The 9,204-nt window shown below is 41.7% G+C and overlaps 1 protein-coding gene across 7 annotated transcripts in view; it reads right to left on the reverse strand.

The window, feature by feature from the left end:
• CCSER2 (coiled-coil serine rich protein 2) overlaps window positions 1–5,638 on the reverse strand; it is a 154,251-nt gene extending 148,613 nt beyond the window's left edge. For 4 of the 7 annotated variants that reach the window (XR_005016766.1, XM_036828099.1, XM_036828097.1 and 1 more), the window contains exon 1: window positions 5,415–5,629. The gene's annotated coding sequence lies outside the window, so the exon portion shown is untranslated. Of the gene's footprint in view, window positions 1–5,414 lie in introns of all 7 variants that reach the window. The other 3 variants (XM_036828095.1, XM_036828100.1, XM_036828101.1) reach the window with 2 other exon arrangements.
• Window positions 5,639–9,204: the final 3,566 nt, after the last annotated feature.

Below are 9,204 nucleotides of genomic sequence, written 5' to 3' on the forward strand. Positions count from 1 at the left end.
CACTTAAAAAGGAGCGTTCTGATTCGTTGCTCTCTATAGGCTGAGTCACGCCCCAGCAACAGCCCCTGTAGCAAGAAGATGGTAGAAGCTAAAAGAGGGCACAGGATACTATGAGAAATGGGGGGATGGGGGGGGTGGGGGTGGGGGGGGGAGGTCAGTAACAAAGGAAAGACGATTTAACGCCATACAGCCACTGGCCATCAGCAAATCACAGTAGGGCACACGAACCAAAACTGTTTGTAGCGTGAGGTGGCATTCCGTGTTTACTTCTGTGCTAATACTTCCCTCTCCTTAAGGCTCCTCTTCTAATCCTGCACTGATGGCTCTTCCCCCTTCTCCCTGACAACTGTCACTCTCTAGAGCTTCTCTTCCTCCAGCCACTTTTTGATTTTGGTGATTTGGTGTCTCCTACCCCCAGTTCAGTCTCTTGTCATCTTCCTGAATTAGCTCATCCTGTATCAGCTCGTGCTTTCTACTCAGTCCCTGTCCTTGACAAGTACATAACCCAGTGGGGGAGGTCGATGTGTCACTAAGTTACGTACAATAAATCACAGTCAATGCTATGAAAGAAATATAACAAAGTGCTGTGAGCGCATATTCATCTGTCATTACCCCACTCAATAACGTCCAAATCAACACTCCAGCTTCCCACTCTCTTATCAGTTACTAAGCCCCATAGCTTTCCATAATACCCCTGATCTCCACTTCCAACTTGCAGTTTAGGCTTCATTTCTCATTCGACCTATTTCAACCACTTCCTATCAGAAACACAATTCAATATATTTCCACTATGCCACAACAGCCATCTCCCTAAAAGATATAACATACTATATCATCCCCTTGCTTTGAAACATCTAATATTTTTCCAGTACCTAAGAGATAAAATTCAAATCCTTAGCAGAGAAAATAAGGTAATATAATATACTTTTCAAATAGAGCCCTTTAAAAGCAGGCTGTTTGAGTTCTAGTTCCGATGCTTCCTAGCTGTGTTACCTTTGGCGGGTCACCTTACCTCTTTCTCATTTGCAAAATGAGGATATGAAAAGAACCTACATCTTAGGGTTGTTATGAGGATTAAGTAAGAAATTCTATCCAAGTACCAGCAAAGTACCCAGCACTCAGTCAATGTTAATTACTACACCAGGGTTGTCTCATCTATCTAGAATGTCTTACTCCCAAAGGAAGAAGATAACCAAGGTTTTATTTTCGTACATTTTAGAATGATTAACAATAAAAGTTAAATCAGAAATGATCTTCTAGTTAATCCGGAAACAACAAAAACTTCAATTAACCAAAAACTGCTTTCATGAAACTTTTGCCTAAATTTACTATAATTTATTAAAAAACAAGTACCCATTTATAAAAAAAAACTAGGTTAGTTTCGTTTTGTTTCCTATTCAAGTTCAAGAAGAAAAAAGGCAGGAAGCAGTTTACCAATGGAAACTCACTTAGATATTTATACGAACGTGATTCTCTATAGTATAAAATCCACAAAAATTAAATGCAATCTCAATTGCATATATTGTTAAAGATATATACATATAACAAAAAGAACTGTAGTAGCTTAAGAAAATAAAAATATGCATCAGATGGTAGAGTGACATTTGTTCTTAGACCTCACAATCAAAAGATGAAATCACACACAAAAAATTTTGTCAATGATTTTTTTTTGGTTTTTTTTGTTGTTGTTGTCAATGATTTTAATAATTTTTAAACTGCAAAGTCTACAACAATAAAAATAACAAAAATAAAACAGATCACAAACATATTTCAAGAGAATAATATATTTATGATGCTAGGTACTAATGAAAATTGGTAAGAAGAGTCCAGTAAATTTATGGGCAAAGGACAAACAATTCATACAAAGGAGAAAATAAAATGAGAGAAATACTGCACTTCCTTTTCTGTTGTGAATAGTGATCTTAGACAGCAGGTACCCTTATACCCATTTGAAAAAAAAAAAAAAGTTAAAAACAAAAGCCTGTAAAAGTAAAAGATAAAACTGGTCAACCAAACTGCTGGAAGCAGTAAAAAAAAAAAATACTACCTTTCAGAAACAAACCTAGCAATAGTTTTCAAAAGTGACAAACACCTTCATACCTTTTGACCTTATAATTCCCCCTGCTGGGGCTTTAGCCTAAAGGAAAGAAGCAAAACAAAGGACATCTCCATGTTAACTGCATCCCATGAAAAACGGGAAGCAGCATAGATGTCCTTATAAATAAGTAAATAAATCAACTCACTGTAAAACTGTATAATAATTTAAATATATAAAAACTATAGCAGTAAGAAAACATTAAATATGAAGGCAAATACTGAACTATATTTATGCTATGATTACAGTACAAAATCATGTATATATGATGAGAAATGAATAAAAGAATATTTTAAGTTTATTTTTTTTTCCTTATTTCTTTGACCATTAAGTTGTCTGTTGGAATTGATCGGGCCTCCCATAGGAAGTACACATTTCAAAACTAACTTTTCAAAGGCATAAAACCACAATTTTTCTTTTCCAAGAAACCTATCACATAGAAGTAATCAGATAGGCTCTTCTCACATACAGACTAGCCATACATGTAATTTTAGCCATGCTATTAGCCAGCTGTAACCTTATTTTATTAAATCTCATTTTACCATCAAAATGTAACTGTATGTGGGGGTCTCCATATGGTGAGCAGAAGCCACTTATTATGGGGCACTCTGCCCAGCAATGAGGTCAAAAACCCCAGACGAATGAATAGTGGAGGTTAGGTTTCTCCTATATCCTCAAATGAATCATCATGTTTCTTAGCTTCAAGGGCTCTAAGACCCTAGAAGCAGCAGGCAGCTAAGCAGCCAAAGAGATTGAAAGTGGAAGCTGATTTGCTCTCCCTCTGAAAATTGACAACTTCCTCATTTTCCCCCAAAGCACCATGCAATAATGAAAAATACACAAGTGTGACATCAGGAGATGTGGGATACAAGCGACTCTGAGAAACTTCAAGTAAGTTTCTTGCCCTTCGGGGTTTCAGTCGTTTAATGGGTAAAATTTTTAAAGTTGAAACAAATAATCCATGAATTCTTTCAAGTTCAGTTTTCTACTAATAGACCCCCTTAACCAATATACGTCCAACTCTCTCAAAACCTCCCAGTCTGATTATAAAACAAGACTTAGAAGTAGGAAACTGGGGGCAAGGACACAGATGGTCAAAAGACCTGGATTGTATCCCAGCTCTGTCCCCTTCTACCTGCATGACCTTGGGCAAATTTCTTTGTCTTAAAGTCCTAAATTAAAGAAACAGCAATACTTACTGGCCATATTCTTTTTATTCTTCTGTCATAAAACATATTGGTTTTTTTCTGTCATAAGTGGGGTTTCATTCCTAACCAGCAACAACAATTTTGACTTTATTCTTGGAAATTTTAAAGTACCTTGTGCAGTCACCTCTTCTAAGTTTTCTAACATGGAAAGAGGTAGTTAACATACTTTACCTATAAACTATATTCAAGATTAGGAGCATTCCTCAAAAGTTCATTCAGTAAACAGTTTGTAAGCACCTGTGCCATAAAACAGCATGTGTTAGAGTTGCAAAGGTCCCTTCCCTTAAGAAGCCCAAAAGTCTGGTGGACACAGACATATTAACAAATCATTAACTACCAACTGACAAATACTAACTGCAGAATGTACAATGTACTAATGGATCAGTGAAGATAAGTGAGATGTCTGGACAAGATTCAGAGGTGATAATTTGGTCAGATCTTGAAGGGCAAGTTGTTTACTAGATGGAGAATTCTCAATAGAGGCAACAGTGTAAAACCACAAAGGAAGATGACATCTTCAGAGAACTCTAAGTAGTCTTTGTTCAGAGAGGGCAGGCAAGATGGTAGAAGATGAAATGAGAAACAAAGACAAGTACGAGAAATCGTGAAGGACTCTGACTTTTTATCAAATACAGATTATGAAGAGTCACTGCCGGACTTTTAAACATGAAATCAAAGTCCCCCCTTCTTCCCCAATCAAAGTTGAGTGAAGACAACAAACGGAGAATGCAGGTCTGGATGTGAAAAGGTACAATAAATTGCCTTGTTGTGTTTTTTTAAATGGAGAGTTCCTGCTGTTCAGGATGGCTTCTAGCAGTTTCTTACTATGGCGTATTAATACAACACTGAAGTAAAACAGTATGAATTACAGCTAAAGGGTTCAAGAAAGTGTGTGTTTACCTAAAGATTATTTGACATCAGTGTTGTTGAGAACACTAAAGAAAACAAGCAAATAAGAAAATAATAAAGATACTAAGTAATAAATTAAGAGAGGCAAACAGTAATAACATCTAAGACTGACTTCAGGCAAAACATTCAGGAATGTTTAAATCCTTATAATACATATATTGATTACAGATAAGACATGTTTTTTTGTGACTATCTTTTGCAGAAGGTGAGTATCTTAAATGCCTTTTGGTTGAAGAAGAGGTGCCACAACCAAACTCTCTTTAAAACTAGTCTAAAAGATGATGCTTAAGAAAAAAAAAAAAAAAACTGGCAAAATTAATAGGTTCCATTAATATTTTAATGCTCAGGAAAAAAAGGGAGAAAAGAAATGCCTTTCAAAAGGTTACTTTGGTAAGCCTAAGCTCCATTTATCTCACCAATGGGAGTGAAACACAGACATTCCAATTTGGGACTACGAAGGGTCCCTGCATCAGTAATTTCCACGCTGTTCAGGCCTAGTCTAGGAACAGCAAGCCTAACTGGCTGGGTAGCCCACAAAGATGAATTTGCAATTATTGAAATTCAAACTCAAGCTTAGCCGTCAGATGATCCCTCAAAGGAGTCATTCTCCTTTTGCCTGACAAAAAAAAGTAGGTGCATTAAAAAAAAAATATATATATATATGTATAAAAACAGCAGATGCCTAAAAAGGAGAGAGAAGAAGCATCTGAACCTATGGCAACGGTGTGGTCCACCAAAGTTTTCTCTCAGGATGTGTTTAGGGTGTGTCTTTGTTTGGGCCCAGTAATTAAAATTAAAAAAAAAAAAACCCACAGTCATTCGGGGCATCCCGGTACTTGGTACTTTCCCTATCATCCCTCACTAGCATCCTGGCTCTGAAATCACTGGATATCTCAGCCTCGCCCTGATTTCTCCTTGAGAGAGAGAGGGCCGCAGCCGCAGCGGCCCACGGGCCCCGATATGCCTGTCACAGCCCCAGGGGCGAGGGGCGTCCGACCTCCCCGCTCCACGCCTGCCTGGCCTCAGGCGGCTCGCGGAGACTCCAGAGGGTCGCTCCGGAGGGCAGGAGGCCGGAGGACGCCACGGCCCTATCCCGGGCGCCCGGACCTGGGCCCCGGACCGCGCCCCCTGCCCAGGGCTGCCGCGGGCGCTCGCCCCGCCCCGACTCCGGCCCCTGCTCCCGCCCCGACCCCGGCTCTCACCGTGCGGAGGTCGCGCTGCCTCCTCAGCCGCGGCCCGGCTGCGGGTCGCCCAGCGACCTGCAGGCCAAAGGACGGCAGGTGAGGCGAGGGGCCGCCCGTCACATCCCCGCTGGCCCAGCCGCCCGACCCACAGCAGCCAGCATCACGTCCACGGCCTCAGGGAGCGCTGGACTCCAGAGCCACCGCACCCCCTCCCTCAGCCGGCGCCCGCCTGGACTCCGCCCTCCGGGGCCCGCGAACCGCGCGCGCGCAAACCCGCCCCCCCGGGACGCCCTGCGCAGGCGCGAGCCTCACGAGGTTAGGCACCGCCTTTGGGTCCGCCCCCGCCGCCTGACTCCGGCTTCGGCCCATTTCTGGCACCGCCCCCGCCCTCTCGCCAGCCATTCCCAGGTTACGCCCCCACTTCAGGACCCGCCCCCTTCCACTGACTTTGCCTCTCTGCCCCCTGACTCAGGCCTTTCCTGCGCCCAACTTGTGACGCCAGCCTGGTGGCTGACCCACCTATAGCCGGCCTCCTGGACCAACATTTGCCTCTTGACCGCGGTCAAACCTGTCAACTAAACCTCCTGACCCCGAAAAGTTAGGAGTAGTCTGAGTTTTGGGACTGACATGGGCTCCTCTCCCACATTTCGGTGAAGTGGACAGGTCTAACATTTTGTGTTTTCAGGTCCATCCCGGTTTTCTGCCCTCCGGTGCTTGCTCTGGGTAATGCCAGAACCAACACTCTGCCGGATCTTACTGAGACTGAGGGGAAGAAATAGGCACACCGGAGTGCTGAGAGTGGAAACAGCTTCATGACATAATCAATCTGGGTTTCTTTTGCCGGAAGCCAGGTCCTCCTGCCCTCTGGGACTTCCATCAGCCATAGGCCTTCTCTTCCTCTCCTTTCTTCCTTGATGGCTTGGCTTGTTGAGTGCCCTTGCCCCTGGAGGCCTCCCTGGTCTAGCTGGATGTAAAAGCCCTGGAGGTTCCCCTGTCTGGCAATAGACTTACCTGAAATCCTTGTGGGCCACGCTTATCAACACCTCCACTGCAGTAAATAACTTTGAGGATTTCTTGAGAAATACCCATTTCTTTCATGCCTCCAGATCAGTGATACTCCAAGAGGAAAGGGAGTGGAAATTACCAGACTGATATGAGGGGGCATACCTGATTTGTAGAACCAGACTTCTCTTAATAATATACTTTTATATTTGGAAAATAGTGTCATGTTTAAAATCAACCCATAAAGTTAAAGATTGAATTTCTTGGATGATAAGATGTATGTTTAAAATGTAGAGAAAGACTAGAACTAAATACTCCACGATTTATCTTTGGATTAAGTCAGGTCATTAGGCAAACACCAGACTGAACACTTGAACACACCCCTCAAGAACATCCTTCAAGAAATGCAGTTACTAACATGCTCTTTGGGGTTTATGCCATCAGCTAAATTGAGAGGTGGTACAAGAAATGTCTCCTCGAGCTTCCCTGGTGGCGCAGTGGTTAAGAATCTGCCTGCCAATGCAGAGGACGCGGGTTCAAGCCCTGGTCCAGGAAGATCCCACATGCTGCGGAGCAACTAAGCCCGTGCGCCACAACGACTGAGCCTGTGCTGTAGAGCCCGCGAGCCACAACTACTGAGCCCGCCTGCTGCAACTACTGAAGCCAGCGCGCCTAGAGCCCATGCTCTGCAACAAGAGAAGCCACCACAATGAGAAGCCCGCGCACCGCAACAAAGAGTAGCCCCCACTTGACGCAACCAGAGAAAACCCACGTGCAGCAGCAAAGACCCAACGCAGCCAAAAATAAATAAATTATTTAATTAATTTTAAAAAAAAAAGAAAAGAAATGTCTCCTAACAGCTTGTATGTGGGAATTGGGGAAGATGCTACATACTCGATAGTCTGCATATGAGGATCTAGGAAAGGAACATCTCTGTTCCAAAAACCAGAAAGAGCTATGCTTCTCCAAACTGCTAGGTTGCTATCTTGTGATTCTCTAAAGACTTGAGGTGATTATGTTTTCTCTTTTCTTTAGCAGCTCTTAAATACTGTCACCTTTCCCTTCTTCCTCTGCAAAGGTTACTGGGGGCTTGCTGTGTATGAATATTTCCCAACTTCATCTAATTTTTCTTATTGCTGTTTAGTCTTTATCCCAATTTCCTCATTTAGTTGGTTGTTATCATGTCACATTAGTTCTATCAGGCATATCAAGCTATATATAGAAAAGCTTTTAATATTAAATATAAATATATTGTATATACATATTATATATATCCTTAGAAGTCTGACCTCTGAGAGTCTGAAGCCTGCTTATGACTGAGGTTAAAGGTGAGAGGGCAGATCAAGATGAGCAGTGGTTCACAAATTTTAGTTAGAATTACCTGGGGAGCTTAGCAAACTGTAGCTTGCTGGGCACCACCCCCAGAGTTTCTGATTCAGAAGGCCTGGGTGGTACCCCAAAATTTGTAGTTCTAATAAGTTCCTGGGAGGAATAATGCCCAGGGACCACACCTTAAGAACCATTGCACTAAACTACCTCTTCAACAATCTATGCTACAATCATCCTAATCAGGTAGGAGATGACCATCTCCCAGAAACCCATGAATGACTGATGGGAGACAAAGGTTTAAGTGTCATGTGTTATGTGGATAAGTAACCCAACTGTGGCAGCCTTCAACACAGGCTAGGCAGCAGAGAACAACTGAGAAGGCCAGGGTATAACCCCAGCCCCACGAGCAGGCAAGTAGAACAGAAGATGAAGAGTCAGGGGCAGATGTACAAAATGCTGTGGTGGGAACGTTGGTAGTTTGACAAACCTTCCCTGTGTTTTTTGGGATGGGCCCAGTGGTGTCAGGGCACAGAAATAGGGAATCAGATGATCTTTTGGATCGCAGTCTGGACTTGCTTATTAAGAAAAACGGTATGATAGCACAGAATGTTTGGGGGAAGAGGTGTCTGCCTTACAAATGTCTGTATGGGAATGAGTCTAGAGAAGAGTCAGCAAGCATATTTATACATTTTTACTATGCATGTTTATTAGATTAAAAAAGTATCTACAATAGGATCATAATAGGTAAAACAAGGAAAAGACTTCTCACAATTCTCAAACACACTTAATACAATCATAGTAATATTTCAGTGTATTTTCTTAAGTTTATAGACATCTTAACATGTTTTACTAGTTTGGAGTTAATATTCCTAGGGACTTCTGTATTTATTTATTTATTTATTGCTTAAATACTGTAATACACATTTATTATCTTTAAAAAGATGCTCAACATCACTAATCATCAGTGAAATGCACATCAAAACCACAATGAGATATCACTTCACACTTGTTAGAATGGTTATCATCGAAAAGACTAGAAATACATGTTGGTGAGGATGTGGTGAAAAGGGAACCCTTGTGCACTGTTGGTGGGAATGTAAATTGATGCAGCCACTATGAAAACAGTATGAAGTTTCCTCAAAAAATTAAAAATAGAACTACCAAATGATCCCACGATTCTACTTCTGAATTCTACTTCTGATTCTACTTCTATTTTCATCTGAAGAAAATCAAAACACTAACTCAAAAAGATACATGAACTCCTGTGTTCAGTGCAGCATTATTTACAATACCCAAGATATGGAAACAGCTGTGTTATTGACAGATGAATGGATAAAGAAGATTTGGTATATATACAATGGAATATTATTCAGAGATGAAAAAAAATGAAATCTTGCCATTTGTGACAATGTGAATGGACCTCGAAGGCATTACATGAAGTGAAATAAGTAAGACAGAGAAAGACAAATACTGTATT

This window comes from Balaenoptera musculus, chromosome 16, assembly GCF_009873245.2.
Source record: "Balaenoptera musculus isolate JJ_BM4_2016_0621 chromosome 16, mBalMus1.pri.v3, whole genome shotgun sequence".
Taxonomy (NCBI): Eukaryota; Metazoa; Chordata; class Mammalia; order Artiodactyla; family Balaenopteridae; genus Balaenoptera; species Balaenoptera musculus.